Genomic DNA, 20306 nt, shown 5'->3' on the forward strand with positions numbered 1-20306 from the left:
TAGGGGTTTCCGGCGAGTAGAAGAGGCTTTAACCCTCCTGGCGGTCTATTAAAAACCGCCAGGGGGCAGCGCAGCAGTTTTTGTTTTTTTTAAATCCTGTAGTGAGCCCAGGGCTCGCTACATGATAGCCGCTGTGCAGCGGCATCCCCCCACCCGCTTCGGTCGCCTCCGGCGATCTGTGAACGGATCCTGGAGGGCTTCCCCTGTCGCCATCGCGACGGGCGGGATGACATCATCGACGTTGTGACGTCATTGGGAGTCCCGATCCACCCCTTAGTGCTGCCTGGCACTGATTGGCCAGGCAGCGCACAGGGTCTGGGGGGAGGAGGGCGGAGCGGCGGCGGCGATCAGAGTGCACACGCAGCTAGCAAAGTGCTGCAAAAAAAAATTATGCAAATCGGCCCAGCAGGGCCTGAGAAATCCTCCTGCACGGCTTACCCCTGCCGGGGTTACCGACAGGAAGGTTGAAGATGTTTGAGGCAGAGACAATTTAAGTATACATGGGCTTTAGAGTTTAAGGATAGGCATATTAGGACTACAGGTTAATATTATTGTATACTCGGGTAAGGGTTAAACAAACTATGCACCATAATTTTTTTGTCACCAAAAATGATCATAATTAGTAATGATTGCTGTACAAACATGCGCCTTAAAGAGGCACTTAAGCCTGGGAAAAAAAATCAGTTTTACTCACCTGGGGCTTCTACTAGCCCCCTGCAGCCGTCCCGTGCCCTCACAGTCACTGATCCTCCTGTCCCCCGCCGCTAGCTACTTTCATTTCGCCGACAGGCCTGGCCACGCCTAGTCTTCTCCGCGTTCCCATCTGCAATAGCATCCTGAGCCTGCGCAGGATGGTGTTGCGGACGGGAACGCAAAGAAAAAGACGCATGCCCAGGCCTGTGCAGATTGTAAGACTGTTAGCAGAAAACAAAACTAGCTGACGGCGGTGGACAGGAGGATCTGTGAGTGATTGTGCGGGCACGGGATGGCTGCAGGGGGCTGGTAGAAGCCCCAGGTAAGTAAAAATTATTTTCTTTTCCAGGCTTAAAGTGGATCCAAGATAAACGTTTACTCATTGCATAATTGTGTTCCTTTCATATAGTTTATAGGGCATTCCTCAAGCCAAATACTTTTTTGTTTTAATACTCTTAATTACCTATAAACTAAACAATCCTCGCCCACAGCTTTTCAGAGTGCCTTGGCATTTTCAGACAGTAGCAAGGGCTTACAGGCAGTGGCGGCGCTACACTGGGGCTTGCCGGGGCTGAAGCCCCAGCAGAGAAACTGTAAGCCCCTCGGAAAGCCCCCCCTGAATTAAGGGCCGACTCTAGTGTGGGGCGAGACACTTATCATTCCCTCACCTCAGGGAATGATAACAGGAGGGGGTCCTTTTACGCGCAGCGCCGATCGGAAGATACAGCTATAGTTTCCGGGCTGAAGCAGACACTAGAGCTTCAGCCGCCTGGTCCACTTCTGTCTCCTCCTCAGCAATACCGCTGTGCACGCACTGAATCAGGAAGTAGTGCAGAGCGGTATTGCTGAGGAGGAGACAGGAGTGGACCAGGCGGCTGGAGCTCTAATGTCTGCTTCAGCCCGGAGACTATAGCTGTATCTCCTACTCGGTGCCGTACATAAAAGGACCCCCCGTACGCTGAGGTGAGGGAATGATGGGGCTCCCCTCCCAGCCTCTGCAAATAGTCCCCCCACCCTCCTGACCAGGTAGAACTTTATGTGCATTTACTGGGGTAACGCTGTCTTACGTGCATTTACTGGGGTAACGCTGTCTTACGTGCATTTACTGGGGTAACGCTGTCTTACGTGCATTTACTGGGGTAACGCTGTCTTACGTGCATTTACTGGGGTAACGCTGTCTTACGTGCATTTACTGGGGTAATGCTGTCTTATGTGCATTTACTGGGGTAACGCTTTCTCTTATGTGCATTTACTGGGGTAACGCTGTGACTTACGTGCATTTACTGAAGTAACGCTGTCTTATGTGCATTTACTGGGGTAACGCTTTCTCTTATGTGCATTTACTGGGGTAACGCTGTCACTTACGTGCATTTACTGAGGTAACGCTGTCTTACGTGCATTTACTGGGGTAACGCTGTCTCTTATGTGCATTTACTGGGGTAACGCTGTCACTTACGTGCATTTACTGAGGTAACGCTGTCTTACGTGCATTTACTGGGGTAACGCTGTCTCTTATGTGCATTTACTGGGGTAACGCTGTCTTACGTGCATTTACTGGGGTAACGCTGTCTTACGTGCATTTACTGGGGTAACGCTTTCTCTTATGTGCATTTACTGGGGTAACGCTGTCTTACGTGCATTTACTGGGGTAACGCTGTCTTACGTGCATTTACTGGGGTAACGCTTTCTCTTATGTGCATTTACTGGGGTAACGCTGTCTGTCATTATGAGCATTAACTGGTGAAAAGCTGTCTCTTATGTGCATTTACTGGGGTAACGCTGTCTGTCATTATGAGCATTAACTGGTGAAAAGCTGTCTCTTATGTGCATTTACTGGGGTAACGCTGTCTGTCATTATGAGCATTAACTGGTGAAAAGCTGTCTCTTATGTGCATTTACTGGATAAAAGCTGTCTCTTATGTGCATTTACTGGGGTAACGCTGTCTGTCATTATGAGCATTAACTGGTGAAAAGCTGTCTCTTATGCACATTTACTGGTGAAAAGCTGTCTGTCATGTGCATTTAGTGGGAAACGCTGTCTGTCATGATGTGCATGTACTTCATATTTTTTTTTATGTAACTACATTAGCTGGTGCAACTACATTACAGTTAGCCCCGCCCACATGATGTCATGACCACGCCCATTTTGTCATTTCGCGCGCCGCAGATTCCCCCCTGTAAGCTGCCAGCCATTATGCCCCCTTTGAGCCCCCCCAAAAACCTGAAGCTGGAGCCGCCACTGCTTACAGGAGCTCAGTCTGGGCAGGAGGAGGGGGGTGTGTTACTAGCCATTGATTTCAGAGGCAGAGGGGAGGAGGGGAGGGGACTGAATTTACATACAGGCAAGGCAAGCTGATAGCATCTTAGCCTGTGACAAACAGAACATGGCTACCCTCGTATCACAGGAATAAATAATCATAAACTTTTGCAGCTAGATATGCTGTATAAACTTATGATAAGATATATAGACCAGTTACCTGTTATAGTTAGTTTTTCATCTCGGATCCGCTTTAAAGAGGAACTCCAGTGAAAATAATTTAATATAAAAAGGTGCTTAATTTTTACAATAATTATGTATACATGATTTAGTCAGAGTTTGCTCATTGTAAAATCTTTCCTCTCCCAGATTCACATTCTGACATGTATTACATGGTGACATTGTTACTGTGGGCAGATTATGTAGCTGTTCTGGCTTTAACAGACAGCTATAAACAGCCATTTCCTGTGTGTGTCATTGTTACATTGTGGCAGTTTGCCCAGAGTACCGTACGGTACCAGAGCCTCTTGTGGGAGGAGTTTCAGCACAAAATCAGTCATACAGCGCCCCCTGATGGTCTGTTTGTGAAAATCATTATATTTTTCATGTAAAAGTGGGTATCAGCTACTGATTGGGATAAAGTTCAATTCTTGGTCGGAGTTTCTCTTTAAGGATCCCTTTCAGTATCTGATGAGGTCAAAAAGCCTTTCCATGCAGGATATCCCCTTTCTTTTTGTCATCATTAGTGTCAAAGGCTGAATTTCTCTAGGTTCACCATCCTAACGTGAGGAAATTGTGCTGTGTTAAAGTTTTATGCTCTGGGAAGAAAGTTATCAGGCCATCAGTGATATGAATTTCCACATTTATGACTAGTTAGGATGAGAAGAATAAAAGACTTCCTTCTCTTCATGCCATCGGATACAGGTGTGTATCTTATCAGATACACTCCCTGCAGATAAGAACATACAATGTGACACACACACGTTAAGAGACATTGGCCCAAATGCAATTACATTTGTCACCTGAGTTTCCTCCTAGGAGATAATTTTCATCTTCTCTTTAAAACTAACTTTTCAGCGCACTATCAAATTTATTCTGAGTATTTTCTTGCTTGCTGGCTGCTTAAAAGGCATTTTATGAGTTGTGAAAATATCACCTGGGAGAAAACTCAGGAGAAAAAGTGAATTGCATATGGGCCCTTCGGCCTGATCCAATTCACGCTTTCACCTAGCTCAGCCACAGTTATGACTCATAAAGACAAATGCATTTTGGGACTTGTAGTTCCGTAACAGCTGGAGGGCCGAGTTTGCCCATGCCTGACCTAGCTGATACTTTCACATCTTATCACTTAAATGCTTTTTAAACCACCAGCAAGCAAGAAAATACTCAGGGTATTTTTGATGGTACCTTTTCACCTACTGTTTGGTACCTTTGAAGTTGCAGAGTGCTGAAAAGTTATTTTAACCACTTCAGGACCTTAGGCTTACACCCCCCACCCCCAGTGGCCAGGCCATTTTTCATTACATAGGGCTGTGTAGCTGTGTTTGCGTGCTGCACAGCCCTACAACTCAGCACACAAATAAAATTCACCTCCTTTTAATGTCTTTAATAGGACACTCTGCCGGAGGTCTCTGATCGCTGCTGCAATCTCCTTCCTCCCTCTCTCTCCCTCCCCCCCTGTGTCGTCCTAAATCGCCATAGGATGGCGATCAGCACTGTTCCCCGCCTAGGCATGAGCCTATGAGAGGCCACACAGTATGAGCCGCTCTGAGGAACAGCACAGTGTCCCTCGCACAGCGCTGCAGGAGATCGCACCGCTGTACAAATGTAAAAAAAAGGGGGATTCTTTCCCCTTTCGGCTCTAAACATCTAGCAGGCTGATCACGGAGCTCCGTGTTCCCTGCTACACTGCAGCTCCAGGACTTGACGCCTAGGCGGTCCTGGGGCTGCCGCCGCCCATTGGTGTGATGCGGTCGTTAGGTAGTTAAACAGAAGATGAAAAAATATCTCCTAGGAGAAAAAGGGAATTGGATCAGGCCCATCAGACATACTCGCAGTGCAGGCACATAAAATATACAAGGAGGACTGGAATTACCAGTAGGGACAATAGGTGTGTCGCTAGATCTCTGCAATGATCTCACACAGACTGTGACCCAAAGAGGATGATCTGAAGAATGGAGTGCTGAACATGAAACAGAGGGTCTGGTTCTGCATATGGTGAGGGGACTGCAAATGGAATAGGAAGGCTGCAAATGGGGTGACGCATATGGTAACACCGCATATGGAAGAGAGCAATGGCTGTATATAGGGGCAGCTGCTGCACATATAAGAGGCATACATTTGAAATCGGGAGACTTGGGCGCAGGATACAGCCGGTATATGGCTAATCCTGCAGCTGCACAAGTCCGGGCCGTGTTAATTACTATTCCCCCTCCAGGCCACCATAGATGGTGGGGAATGATATTATTCGGCTTCCAGCTATTGCCGGAGACCGAATTATTGTGTTTTAAAAGCAACTTCAGCTCCGTCTTCTGACGGCGCCGACGTTTCTCACTGAGCGCCACTATAGCTGTAATTCCTATTACAGTCTATGGTGGCATATGGAGGTTCACAGATGGAAGAGGAGACCGCTCATCATGGACTTGGGGAGGTGTTGCTTTCTGCCAATTTTGATTGACCCAATTCCAAGCTTCATAAAGATGTCACTGTAGGTAGAAGCATATATAAGTAAGCTCTTACTGCTCTTATTATTGTCATGCTGGATATCCTCCAAGGTACTGTATATAGAGCAATACAATGTCTGCAGGAGGAATAATAATAGGCAAGAGGTGTTCACTGGCAAGCATAAAAAAAAACTGAAATATAAAGATAGATACAAAAGAAAGATGCAGACACTAAGCAATATATATTCATATTTCACCTCCTAGAGTGCCACTGCCCAGGGGCGTAACTAGAAATCACTGGGCCCCCCTGCAAAACTTTGGAGTCCCCCCCCCTCACTTTTTGCACAGGTAAACTGAGAACCATTGTGAGGGCCCATTCACACTTGAGCATTTTGCCGGCGATTTCGGCAAATTGCTCAAACGCTACCGCTAGTGTAATAAAACCCTATGGGCCCGTTCTTACTTGGGCGATTTGCGCTAATCGCCGCAAATCGCCCAAAATTGCGAAACGCAAACACGTAGCCTGCACCATTTTCAGGCGATTTCGTGGCGATCGCGGTTCAGTGCTATTGAAGCGCTAAACACGATCGCGGAGAAATCGCTGCACTGTCCAGTGATTTTTCCACGTGAAATCGCGGAAAAATCACTCCTGCAAAACACCAGCAAAAATCGCAGACGTTTGTGAATGGGCCCTTATTCAATTGGCTAGGGCACACTTGAATGTGTTTTCCCCATGCAGATTAAAAACAGACAGCAGTGAAGCACCGAACACATTTTCTCTATCAATTACATTAGCTTCTGTGATAAAAAAAAAACCCCAAAAAAACCTGCTGAACACTAAATGCAAATCTTTGTATGATTCCTTATCAGTGGCTGAGCAGTTGCAGTTATTAGAACAATTGTGCAGAGAACAGAAAGCTTTTTCAGTCTCTCAGGACAGGGAAAAGAAACTTCTCCCCTCACGGGGCCCCCCTGTGGCCGCATCCCTTGCAGAGTCTATTGTTTCGCCACTGCCATAGAGGCCAGACAGCTGTACCAGAAAGCAGCATAAGCTTAGCAAGGAGGAGGATATCCGTGAGTGCGTGATCTCCAAGAGACGTATTTATTATTGGCTCAGGGTAGTTCTGTGTTTATCTTTACACCTCTGCACTCCTCTGCGATAATCCCAGCCCTTTTATAAAAGGTCAAATGCCTACAACAGAAGGAACCTGATTGTCACATATAGAAATGTATACATTATTCATTCTCCGTGAAGAAATGTCGTATGCTGAGATTACATACCCAGAGTACATAAAGCTGAGCCCGGGAACACAGCTGAGACCACAGCTAAACTATGATACATGTGATACAATATCGGTTATCCGGCATCGACGGGGATCGGCTAATGCTGGATAAGTGTGTTTTCTAGTTGCTTGAAACTCGATGTTAAAAATATGCCTAGCTAATCTGGTACTCTACCCCACTCTATGTACATACTATGGGCCTGATTCATCATGCTGCAATACTTCACTCGCCGGCAGGCAGGACACATACCTCCATTGCGCCGGAGGTTCTGATCTCTAAGTGCTTGTTGAAACAGGAAGTAGCATGAAGCACATAGAGATCGGAGACCTCTGTGGTGGATGGTGGTGTGTGTCCTGCCTGCTGCCGCTGCTGCCACTAATAATTGCAGGAGGGGGAGCGCTGAGAGGAGAGCCCGAGGTGTGTGTGTGTGTTGGGGTGGGAATGACCCTCTGTATGGCTGATATTGTGGTGAAACCACTCCCACAGGAAACTGTGAGGACCATGGTCCTGGCAGTTTTCCTGTATGTGAACCTCGTTGCATTGTGGGAAATAGCTGTTTATAGCTGTTTCCAACTGCCAAAAAAGCAAGCAGTATCTCCTTCCAGTGACATCCCCTGCCAGCAGTAAAAATGTTGCCATGTGATTAATGTCAGAATATAAATCAGGGAGAGGAAAGATTTTACAATGAGCAAACACTGACTAAATCATTTATACATAATTATTGTAAAAATGAAGCACTTTTTGTATTGCATTATTTTCACTGGAGTTCCTTTTTAAGCTGCGCTGCTTTAGCAAAAATTGCTTGGGTCTGTACAACAAGTAATTGACAATCTACCGTACACCATTCAATTTTCATAAACATTGATTAGACTAATCCAACACTGCCAATCTTCTTTTATCGAATAAAAAAAGGGAAATTCAATCAGATTTCTCGAACGAATGAAAAAAAAGCTTTCCATGTTTTGGGACAGACAAATGTTTTTTGTTTTTTTTTACATCGAATTACCGTATTTTATTGTATGGTGTGTGTGGCCACCACATTCGGAGGTTGGCATTCACCACTGTGAGTACTGCCGGTGATTTGTGCTGGTTGGTTGAGACCGCTGGTTAGTTGAGTTCTGAATAAACGGGACTCTCCTGTATATGAGTTTCCTGTTTAGGGTTAAACAGGAAGTCGTCACATCAAATCACAGACTTACAAACCTTTCTCCTGCTTCTCCAGGTCTGATGCAAAGTGAAGCAAGCCTTTCATGCATTGATTTTTCCCATTCCATATCCAGCAGATCTGATCACTGATTGTATCTGCCTGGAATCTATTGCACCAAATCGGTCTGATTTTGGCCTAAAATCAATTGGAAGTATAAATTGGATAAGACAGAAAATGTAAAGCACACTTGAATAGGACAAAGAAATTTGTAGTCTTTTAGATCCCTCGCTGTTCTCCGGGTCCACTTTATTGTGCAGCTGCCCCCTCTAAAAGTTCTGTAAATAGAACTCAGGTCACTGGCTGCTGTGCATGTGCAGTCCCTAGTCGCCAGGAGCATTTTGCGCATGCGCAGCACAATTCTTTTGAGAACAGCGCATGCGCAGACCCCTCCCATTGGTGAAAGACATTAGCGATATTTTCACTTTCAGCATCACCTGACAACCAACTCACCAGGCGGCACCTGGGGAACAACTGGGGATTCCTGATGGCAAAATATGTATCTGTCGTAAGATATTTATCAGTCATAAATTCCTCATTCATTGTAATAAAATCATTTAAAAATATTGCCTGTTTATATGTTCTGACAATTATGGGACCAATGCAAAATATTCAAAATTATACCAACTTTTTGTTCCGCCATACTATTTCAATAGCCTTAAAGGGGCACTATGGCGAAAAATTGTAAAATTTTAAATATGCGCAAATATAGACAAATAAGAAGTACATTTTTTCCAGAGTAAGATGCGCCATAAATTACTTTTCTCCTATGGTGCTGTCACTTACAGTAGGTAGTAGAAATCTGACAGAAGTAACAGGTTTTGGACTAGTCCATTTCTTCATAGGGGATTATCAGCAAGGCTTTTATTCTGTATAAAGATATCCCCTAAAAAGGATTTAAACAATGATGCTGGCCAGCTTCCCTGCTCGCTACATAGTTTTTTTGGCATTTGGACAGAGCAACTGCCATTCACTCTGGCCTGGTGCACACCAGAGGAGTTTTTCTGAGCGTTTTGAGTTTTTAAATCTGCTGCTAATGTTATCCTATGTGTCTGTGCACACTGGAGCAATGAGGTTTTGTAAAAAATCCCATAGCATTACATTGGGAAGAGCTTTTAGAGATTTCAGAAGCTCTTTCCAATGTAATGCTATGGGGGTTTTTACAAAACCTCATTGCTCCAGTGTGCACAGACACATAGGATAACATTAGCAGCATATTTAAAAACTCAAAACGCTCAGAAAAACTCCTCTGGTGTGCACCAGGCCTAAGTGCTTTTGAAAATAAATAAATCCCTGACAATCCCCCATGAAGAGATGGACTAGTCCAAAACCTTTCGCTTCTGTCAGATTTCTACTACTTACTGTAAGTGACAGCAACATAGGAGAAAAGTAATTTATGGTTCATTTTACTCTGGAAAAAAGGAATTCTTATTTGTATACAGTATGTTTGCACATATTTAAAATGTAGCTTTTTTTCGGCATAGTGCTCCTTTAAATTTATTTTGAGGGGAAAAAAAAATGTTTTAAACTTTTTTTTTTTTCTTCTCTCATTTACTCTCTTTAGATTGCTGGTGGATTTGAGTAAGTCTGGAGATAATAGGAGAATCTGCGAAAACAAAAGAAAAATCTTGAAACACAAAGGGATGTCTACTTGAAACCGCTTATCAGTCTTAACACACCAGAAGTTATGCAAAACTCAATTTAGGTCCATGATACACAATATTGTAAATAGCAGAACTACTGTTTTCAGCAATCTTACATATTGCTTACATATCAAGAGATTGATTGCAAGAACGGATATAACTAGAGGGGTAGATTATTTCAATTGCCCCCGAGGCAAACCTCGAGACAAAAAGCGGATACTTGCCTAAAAAGAGGGAAGCCTCTGGATCCTGTAGAGCAGTGCTTCTTAACCTGTGTTTGATGGAACCCCAGGGGTTTGGCGGAGGTGTGTGTCCTCATTCCATTCAGTAAATATTGATTGAGTTAGGATTTTGGTTTTGTGTGTTTATTATTTAGTACACATCGACCTCTTCTGCAACGCAAAGTGCATTGATGGCAGCGATGTGGAGTCGGTACAAAAATCATCCACTCTGACTCCTCAGTTTGTGAAACCTCCGACTCCAGGTACCAAAAAATGACTGTGACTCCTCCTCCACAGCCCTGTGACTTGTCGATAACTGTCCTTCAGAGGGGCTCACAATCTAATCCCTACCATAGTCATATGTCTTTGTATGTATCATAGTCTAGTGCAGTGATGGCTAACCTTGGCACTCCAGCTGTGGTGGAACTACAAGTCCCATGAGGCATTGCAATGCTCTGACAGCTCTAAGCATAACTGGGAGAGGCAGAGGCATGATGGGGTTTGTAGTTTTGTCACAGCTGGAGTGCCAAGGTTAGCCATCACTGGTCTAGTGTATGTATTGTAGTCCAGGGCCAATTTAGGGGGAAGCCAATTAACTTATCTGTATGTTTTTGGGATGTGGGAGGAAACTGGAGTGCCTGGAGGAAACACACAGACACGGAGAGAACATACAAACTCCATGAGTGCCCTGACTGGGATTCAAACTGGGGACCCAACACTGCAAGGGGAGAGTGCTAACCACTACGCTACCCTGCTGCCCATTATTGGTTTTGTTCTGTGAGCACAGCGATTTTATGGCCAACTGATACATCTCTGTGTATTGAATTTCAATAAATCCGACAAGAGCTTGTTGAATTGAAGATCTGGGCTGGGACTCCTCTTCATTCACATACATGGCATTACTGCACCTGCGTGACTGTGTCCGCACCCCCACAGTAAGCCAGAGCACGCTCAGGGCTGCAGTGGCCGTGCTCGTGCATGAAGAGGAGCGTGGCTGTCTTCCAGAGGGTCACGGCGAGTGGCGGCAGGGGCAAGTAGGACATGGGAAGCCTCTAAAGCGGGGGTCCTCAAACTATGGCCCGTGAACCAAATGCGGCCCGCCAAGGCACTTTCACTGGCCATCCAAACACAACATGTATAACTTTATATATGCGGCTCACTGCACCTTTAAACATCGGCAGCACCACCCATCCACATACTGTAGAAGCCATTGAGCAGTTATTCGCAGGCTTCCAATCCAATTCTGCATCAGGTGACACAGCTGTCCAACTGGGCGGCAGGTGGTCACCTGGGTATGCTTCACTGTCTGATGCACGAAGACAATCTTTGGGTGCCACATGACTGAATGGCTGCTGCTGGGAGGTCTCCTCCAGGCATGATTGGGGGGAATCCATACCTAGACTCAATGTCATGTTTTTCAACATAATTTTATGTATGTTCCGGCCCCCCAGCAGTCTGAGGTATGTTGACCCGGCCCTTGATCGGAAAAGTTTGGGGACCCCTGATCTAGAGGTTCCCATTTCTTATGTAAGTATGTGTTTTTTGCCTTGGGTTCACTTGAACACAGTCTAGAGTTTGCTTTTAAGCATTTCCCTGCAGGTGATGCTGCCTATGTGGTATATTGCCTGGTTTACAAACACAGTTTCCTTAGTGTCCATGTCATCCATTGTTTGCATTTGGAGTTGTCTACCTGGCTCTGGGCTCAAACAGACAAGAAGCCGGGCGGTTGCCAGGGGTTGAGAAAAGCACGCCTGTCAGAATCACACCACCGTGAGACTCGGCCCCTTTCCTGTGCAAGACACAGATAGGAAGGAAATATTTACAGTATGACGGGAATCTGGGAGATCTCTGTGTATGTTACACCTTCCTTTAACCCTTTCACCTTGCACCACAAATGAGAGAGGCTGACTCACCCTCTTCAATCTATAAAAATACCACAGTAGGATTGTCCCATGTGCTGGAATAGAAGCAAGGGCTTCTGGGTGATCACCGGGCCAACGACTGCAGGGTCACGCCACGGTTTCAGATGAATCAGATACAATGAGGTGATGACATCAGTGACATTAACCAGCATGTACAGAAAGACAAACAGGACAGGGCTGAGTTACATAAGAATTTGAATATTCATTATTTACATGCCAATTCCACTTTTTGTTGTAAAAAAGCAACCCATGCAGTGCAGAAGTACAAAAGTCAAACAATAACAATAATATTTGTATAGCGCTTTTCTCCCTGGGGACTCAAAGCGCTGTGACCCTGTATTACGCAGTCTCAAAGGCTCGGGAAAAGAGGTGAGTTTTTAGCCTTTTTTTAAAGCTGTCCAGAGAAGGAGCCTCTCGTACTGATTGTGGAAGTGAGTTCCATAGAGTAGGGGCTGCATAGGAAAAGGCCTGAGCACTAAATGTTAGGTGTATCCTGGGAATAACCAGCTTCATCTTGTTGGCACAACGGAGGGTGCGTGGAGGGGCATAAAGTTCCAATAGATCCGCTAAGTATTTGGGTCCCATGTGGTGTAGAGCCTTGAATGTCAGCAGGCAGATCTTAAAATTGATTCTCCATTTTACTGGCAACCAGTGAAGAGTTTGCAGTACTGGGGTGATGTGTGAGCTGCGGGGGGCATTGGCTAGGAGTCTGGCTGCAGCATTCTGTACTAGCTGTAAGGGGAGCAGAACCTTATCTGTAGATCCGATGAACAGGGTGTTGCAGTAGTCTAGGCGGGAGGATACAAATGCATGAACCAGGGCAGGTAGGTCTTCAGCTGGGATAAGGTGTTGGATTTTCGCTATATTTCTTAGATGGAAGAAGGAAGACTTGACGACAGCTGATATCTGCTGTCTGAGTTTTAGATTTCCCTCCAGGATCACCCCAAGGTTTCGCAGAGCCTTTATACTGTACAGTATCTCCCCCAATTGCTAGTTTGAGGTGGTGAGCGTTTTGAACTTTATCCATCATGTGTGGACCACCTACCACCAACACCTCTGTTTTGTCAGAGTTTGTAATACTGTAATGTACAGTTATGCCTTGTACCAAACCTCCCAACTTTTTGAGATAAAAAAGAGGGACACGTAGGCCACGCCCCTAGCTATGCCCCCATCAGACCTCTTGTCACGCATTCTATAAAGAATTCATGTGAAAAATATGTTATTTTATATTTCAAACCTCACTTTTTATCCTGGTTCATTTTCCTTCATATTAACATTTGAAAATAAGATACATATCAATTTAAAGGATGAGAATAAAGTTTAGAGTCGTTTAGGCCTGGAACCCATTAAAGCGTTTAGGGAGCGCTTTCAATCGCTAACAATTTTCCCTAAACGCTCTACCAATGTAAATGGATGGGACAGATTCCACTACAGCGACTGCAATTAAAGAGACTCTGAAGCGAGAATAAATCTCGCTTCAGAGCTCATAGTTAGCAGGGGCACGTGTGCCCCTGCTAAACCGCCGCAATAGCGCCGCTAAACGGGGGTCCCTTCACCCCCAAACCCCCCACTGCGACACTTGGTCGCAGACTTGGTCGCTCCTGGAGGCAGGGCTAACGGCTGCAGCCCTGTCTCCAGTCACGTCTATCAGCGGCGCATCGCCGCCTCTCCCCCGCCCCTCTCAGTGAAGGAAGACTGAGAGGGGCGGGGGAGAGGCGGAGATACTCGCTGACAGACGCGCGTGGGGCAGGGCTGCGGCAACCAGGAAGCGGTCCGCCGCTGAAACGAGGGGATTTGGGGGTGAAGGGACCCCCGTTAAGCCGCGGGATAGCGGCGGTTTAGCAGGGGCACACGTGCCCCTGCTATCTATGAGGTCTGAAGCGAGATTTATTCTCGCTTCAAACTCTCTTTAAGGAAATTGCAATTGCAGGACAAGCAGCATTTTGGGAGCGTTTCCATGCTAATGTATTGTATAGGAGCAGGGAAATCGCTCCTAAAATCTCTTACAAAACGCTATCACAAATCGCTACCAATTGCGATAGCGGTTTGCGCTTTCTAGTGGGTCCCAGACCTTAAACACATTTTTCAGTAGAAAAATACATATATTTACATATATTCGTACATCAGTTTTGAAAGAGGGACAAATAAGGAAGAAAGAGGGACAGAGGGACTGGGCTCCCAAAGAGGGACTGTCCCTCCAAAAGAGGGGCAGCTGGAAGCTTTGCTTGAACTGACCAAACATCCTTGGCCCATTGAGGCATGCATTCCAGAAAAAGACCTCTGAAGATGTTCCAGGGTTATTGTTGTCTGTATTCCTGTTTGATGGAATTTTCTTCACCTACTGTCTCTGGGGTCTCAGTTGTGCAGGTGGGACTTGGACAGAGTTTATTTTTTGTGCAGTATTCCTGAAAATGTTCAACCCAGCCACGGGTTTACCACTGTGGAAGTAGAGCAACAAAGGATCAAAGTAATAGATGCTGTTTAATGCATCTTACAATAGTACAGTCCTGTCAAAAATATTAGTTTTCACAAAGTTTGCTGCTAAACTGCTTTTAGGTCTTTGTTTCAGTTGTTTATGTGATGTACTGAAATATAATTATAAGCACTTCATACGTTTCAAAGGCTTTTATTGATAATTACATGAAATTTATGCAAAGAGTCAGTATTTGCAGTGTTGGCTCTTCTTTTTCAGGACCTCTGCAATTTGACTGGCCATGCTCTCAATCAACTTCGGGGCCAAATCCTGTCTGATAGCAACCCATTCTTTCATAATCACTTCTTTGAGTTTCTCAGAATTAGTTGGTTTTTTGTTTGTCCACCGCCTCTTAAGGAATGTCCACAAGTTCTCAATGGGATTAAGATCTGGGGAGTTTCCAGGCCATGGACCCAAAATTTCATCGTTTTGGTCCCCGAGCCACTGAGTTATCACTTTTGCCTTATGACGCGGTGCTCCATCGTGCTGGAGAATGCATTGTTCTTCACCAAACTGTTATTGGTTTCTTGGAAGAAGTTACTGTTGGAGGGTGTTTTGGTACCATTCTTTATTCATGGCTGTGTTTTTGGGCAAAATTGTGAGTGAGCCCACTCCCTTGGATGAGAAGCAACCCCACACATGAATGGTCTCAGGTTGCTTTACTGTTGGCATGACACAGGACCACCTTTTTTTCTCCTGACAAGCCTTTTTCCAGATGCTCCAAACAATCGGAAAGGGGCTTCATCGGAGAATATGACTTTGGCCTCTTTCACAGTGCAACGGTAAAGTCGCACGTTAGAAAATGTTTCACCGCAGACTAACGCACAGCAATACGAAGTCTGTGCGACATTCACAGTGCACACGTTGAGTTTGTGTGTAACGTGTAGCGATATTATAAAGTGCTGCATGCTGTGCGTTATACACGTTATTAGCTGCGTTGGACTGTTTGCACATGCTAAGTAATTTTCATTGCCTGTATGCTCTACTGTATGCAATGATAACGGGGCATTCAGTTGCTTTGCGACTTTTTGGGGGCATTGTTGTGACTTTAATGTTGCATTAAAACGCAACGTCCTACTGTGAAAGAGGCCTGAAGTTCTTGATGATCCTATTGTTTGATTTAGGTGCAATCTTAGTAGCCACAATATCCTTGCCTGTGAAGCCATTTTCATGCAATGCAGTGATGGCTGCATGTGTTTCTTTGCTGGTCACCATGGTTAACAATGGAAGATCAATGATTTCACCCTCCTTTTAACATGCCAAGTCTGCCATTCTAACCCAATCAGCCTGAAATAATGATCTCCAGCCTTGTGCTCGTCAACATTCTCACCTGAGTTAACAAGACGATTTCTAAAATGATCTCAGCAGGTCCTTTAATGACAGCAATGAAATGCAGTGGAAAGGTTTTTTTTTTGGGATTCAGTTAATTTTCATGGCAAAGAAGGACTATGCAATTCATGTGAACACTCTTCATAACAGTCTGGAGTATATGCAAATTGCTATTATAAAAACTTAAGCACCAACTTTTCTAATTTCCATTATTTTTGACAGTCTCAAAACTTTTGGCCAGGACTGTATTTCTGTGTTATGGATACCAGATCCAATTTATGAAAGGGAGCAAAGATGGGCGTGTGCAGTTCTGCTGTAAGTTGTGCAGGCTTACTCACGCACCATTCATTTCTATCTGCCACTTCCCTAGAATCAGGATTTAAGTTATATTAAGTATGTAGCTCAGAATGTAATGAAGTCACAGTAATAACAATGCTCCAAGTAATTGCATTTCATATGAATGCAATAAAAAAGTTCCAATTTAAAACTATACAGCAACAATGTTTAGCTGACTCAAAGGACACCCGAGGTGAAAATAAACCAATGACATAAACAATTGTATCTATCCTCCTATTAGAAGTGACTTTTTAAGATATTCCACCGTTTTATTTTATCTTGAAATCTACTTTTTAAGTTTTTACTGTTTTATTGTTTTTGCTCAATGACACATTCATTGAAGTATGCCAGAGCTAAAATCTATGAATTATTGACCCCTATTAGCTCTTTCCTGCTTTCAAAGGCCATTTTCTGCTAGGAAAGTGTTTTATAGTTGTAGTTTCTTATCCAGTTGTAGTCTGACCCAGTCCTGACTCAGACAGGAACTGCCACTTACATACCTGATGTTTAACTCTTTTAGGCAGAGAAAGAAAAAAAGGAACACAGCATAGCGGAGTGGCTTATACATGATGTCACGCAGCAGGCGGTGCAAGCAGCTAGCACAAATGTATCAGTCATCGCTTGGCTAAATTGATCCATCTGGCGAATCGCTGGCCGGGTGACAGTCGGGGGTCACAGGCTGCTGTACACATGCTGGATTATCGGAAGAGGCAGCCTTAATCTAGTATATGTATGGGCTTTAGCAGACTATGGTTAGACCGTCAGTCACTATCCATGTCTGCCTGCTGTGTGGCTCTCGGCCACGCCCCCTATAATGTGTCTCATGTCGCTGCATGGTATTTAGGGGTGAGTCTTCCCTGAGAAGGAAGAGAATGGAAGTAGGGGAGGCTGTAAATTGTTTATTCTGCGGTCCACCCCTGACAACTTACAACCTGAGTTTTTTTTATTTCTATACTGCACGAATGCAATTTATGCAGTAACAGTAAAGCATTTCATTGAGGTCTAAAGCTATGTACACATGGTGAACAGAGGCGTAACAATAGACCCTGCAAGGGATGCAGCTGCAGGGGGGCCCAGAAGCTGCAGTGGGTCCCGTGCGGGAGTAGTTTATTTTACCTGTCCTTAGAGAGTGACAGCTAAGGGCATGGAGAGAAAAAAAATTCTGCTCTCTGAACAATTTTTCTAATGACTGCATCTGCTCAGCCACTGATAAGGAATCATACAAAGTTTTGCAGACAAAGATTTGTAAACAGCCCCTATTCAGTGTTCAGCAGGGTCAAGGGGGGGCCCCATCCAAAGTTTTGCAGGGGGGCCCAGTGAGTTCTAGTTACGCCACTGATGGTGAATTAAATTTGGCTGCGGCCACCAATAAGAATTGTCTTGCATGAAAATCTTGAATGTGTACGTGAGCCAACCCATCATCCAGCATGCTGGATCTGTAAAGACATCTGATGCCCAGATGCTGTTCCAAAGCTCAGGGATGGTTCTAGTCACCATACCCCCCCCCCCCCCCCCCCCCCCGGCACCCTCTGAACAACCCCACCCCACCCCACGGTACTTAGCAGGTTGACATCCCTCCAGTGTTTGAAGATTAAGCAACTGGCAGCTGTAAAATAGTGGTTCAACAAACGTTGCATATAAGGATTTTTTTAGGGAGAGGTTGACCCAGTACACACTACCAGAGATCTTTAGGGTGCGAGACGTTAGTATGAGATATAATAACTTGTAACACTTCGTCCCAATAGCTTTGAGGTCAAAGACATGACAAGACCAAATTAACCCCCACACTTGACAATGATTTAGCAACATATCCTGACTAGGGATGGTCAATGAGATGTAAATAATTTTGAGTTGATGCAGCATTATGCAAATTTTGGATGCTGAATGTATGCAGCTTGACAATGAACCAATCAAATCCTGCTGAGGTAAAATTCAACTAGTCCATTTTCCAGCTGCATAAATTTGCATACAAAATTTGCGGAATCAAATCAAAATTATTTGCATCTCATTGACCATCCCTAATCATGACAACAGTGTCATGTACAGTAGCAGTAGGAAACTGACTCAGAACATTCACTCATTTCTATTTTCCCAATAATGTCAGTCAGAACATGTCACATGTCCAGTCAATGATAGGAATGTGTTGCTAAATTCATAAAATCCGCACATCACGTCACTGAGTCATGTCACTTCTTCTTCTGTGGAACAGTGTGACCCGTGTGTGAGAGGGCAGCATGGAGTAAGAACTGGCGTCTCTCCTTCACAAACTACCACAGGCACCCTAATTACGCTATTCCGGTACATTGTACTACTATTTCCACAGCATTTCCTGTGCAGTTTCATTTCTGGCTCTCACTATCAGAAAACAGTGCAGATCCTCAACTCGCAGTCAGATGTTCCACTATTCTACTTTCCTCCTGTGCATCAATCAATGTTATATACTGTACAGTAAAACCTTGGATTTCATGTAACTTGGTTTGTAAGCTCTTTGCAATACTAGCAAAATGTTTCATGAAATTGGACTTGATAAGCAAACAATGTTTTTATATACAAGCACAGTACATATACACTTCACATCATTACAACTGAGAGAATGGTTCTTCTCTCTTTGACGCTGCAGGATTGTACTAATTCAGTGTAGGGACTGTACAATGTCACATTTCTGTCAAATTATCAAAAATGCACAAAAGCGGGGGCGTTGCTAGCCCCAAAGACTAGTGGCACGTGCCCCGGATCTCCCCTCAGCTGTGTTGCCTCAATGGTGGGCAAGCTGGGAGCTGTGGTGCATCAATAAGGTATGCTGGGTGCTGTGGTACTCCTATGTGAGCATATTGGGTGCTGTGGTGCCATGCAGAAAGATAATTGTATACAGTAACAGTATTCTCTATTCTCTTTAAATCTTGCAATATTACAAAAACAGGTGGAAATCGAAGATTCGGTTGAGACCTCCAGGGTGCAGAGACCCCCATTTGTCTATCCGCACAACCTTGCTTTTTTGAGGAGGAGCATCAATTTTAGCTCAGTGTCCCTGTGACCCGCTGCACGGCCACATGCTGTGTCAGGCCACAGGTAAGTCAGAAGTACCTCCTCTGACAGAGTACCTATGCTGTGAGATAGTATCCTGTACCTTCTGTATGGTTTCACCCACATATTTTAAAGAGGGATTGTCAGCCACAAAATCAATTTCCATTTACCCACTGCACTGTGTTTATTATGCAGCCTGGAACTTCACCCTACATTGCAAGCACTCCAATCTATTTAAATATGTTTCTGCGGTAATAAATCTTATCTCAGTCAGCCTAGCTCTATTTGTTCCATTGTCACCACCCCTCCCACATTTCTGCTCCTCACTGATTGGCTGAGGGCAGTTCAGTGAGCTGCTGAAATATGATCTATACTGTGTTCACATGTGTTTACAAAGCAGGCTAGCTATGACAGTGCAGTTTCTAGGAGAGAAAAAAAGCAAGGGAGGAAATGACATAATTATTTGGGTTGAAAAAGACTAATGACGTTAGTATTGGCTTCAGTCAGAAGGAATTAAGATGGCAAATGCCTGAAAAATAGTTCTCTTTATTTAATATATAAAATTCACTAAAATCAAAATGTGCGGACAGTACAAATAAACATATGTTATGTAAGCAGAACAAGTAGTTATCTACTGTGTGTGTTTTTTGTTTTCCTGGGAAAGTATGGCTGTTCCTGCTGCTTTAAAATGTAACTGTCGCATCACATGTTATGCTTGTATAACTTTTTCTTCTATAAAACTCAATAAAAATGATTGAAAATCAAAAAAATGGAATTGTCAGGTATAAAATAAAAAATCCGTTATTTATTTTTATCTGGTAAACAAGTAATAAGGATACTAACCAGGCAATCCAAAAGTTAAAATCACTATTACTTTTCTTCTCCATAAAACATCATTCCCCAATTTCCCTGGCTCTTATTTGGTACATCTGCCGCACAAAGCAAGTTGCAGGGCATGCTGGGTTTTCTTTTTTTTTTCTTCCTCACTTTTCCCTCAGGCAAAGCTAATGCAGCCTGATTGATTGGCTGAAGCCTATTTCCCTCCTGCTTTCCCCTCCCACACTTCTGTTCCTCTCTGATTGGCCAATATTTCTCATGCTGAGAAGCTGAGAAAATCTGAGGAGAGTAATGCTGGGAATACACCATGAGATATTTTGACAGATAGATGGGGCGATAGATAATTTCCGACATGTCCGATCTGAATTTCGATCGATTTCTCATAGAAGTGAATGGAAATTGATCGGAAAAATGATCAAA

General features: G+C 44.3%; 1 long non-coding RNA gene across 6 annotated transcripts in view; it reads left to right on the plus strand.

Annotated features, from left to right (window-relative positions):
* The window catches only part of LOC137562716 (uncharacterized), a 258806-nt gene that overhangs the window by 81089 nt on the left and 157411 nt on the right, over positions 1-20306 (plus strand). For 5 of the 6 annotated variants that reach the window (XR_011030171.1, XR_011030169.1, XR_011030173.1 and 2 more), the window contains exon 3: positions 9666-10049. This is a non-coding gene — a long non-coding RNA (uncharacterized lncRNA). Of the gene's footprint in view, positions 1-9665; positions 10050-18945; positions 18965-20306 lie in introns of those variants that run through there. The other variant, XR_011030174.1, reaches the window with a different exon arrangement.

The sequence above is a fragment of the Hyperolius riggenbachi genome, chromosome 3 (genome assembly GCF_040937935.1).
Source record: "Hyperolius riggenbachi isolate aHypRig1 chromosome 3, aHypRig1.pri, whole genome shotgun sequence".
Taxonomy (NCBI): Eukaryota; Metazoa; Chordata; class Amphibia; order Anura; family Hyperoliidae; genus Hyperolius; species Hyperolius riggenbachi.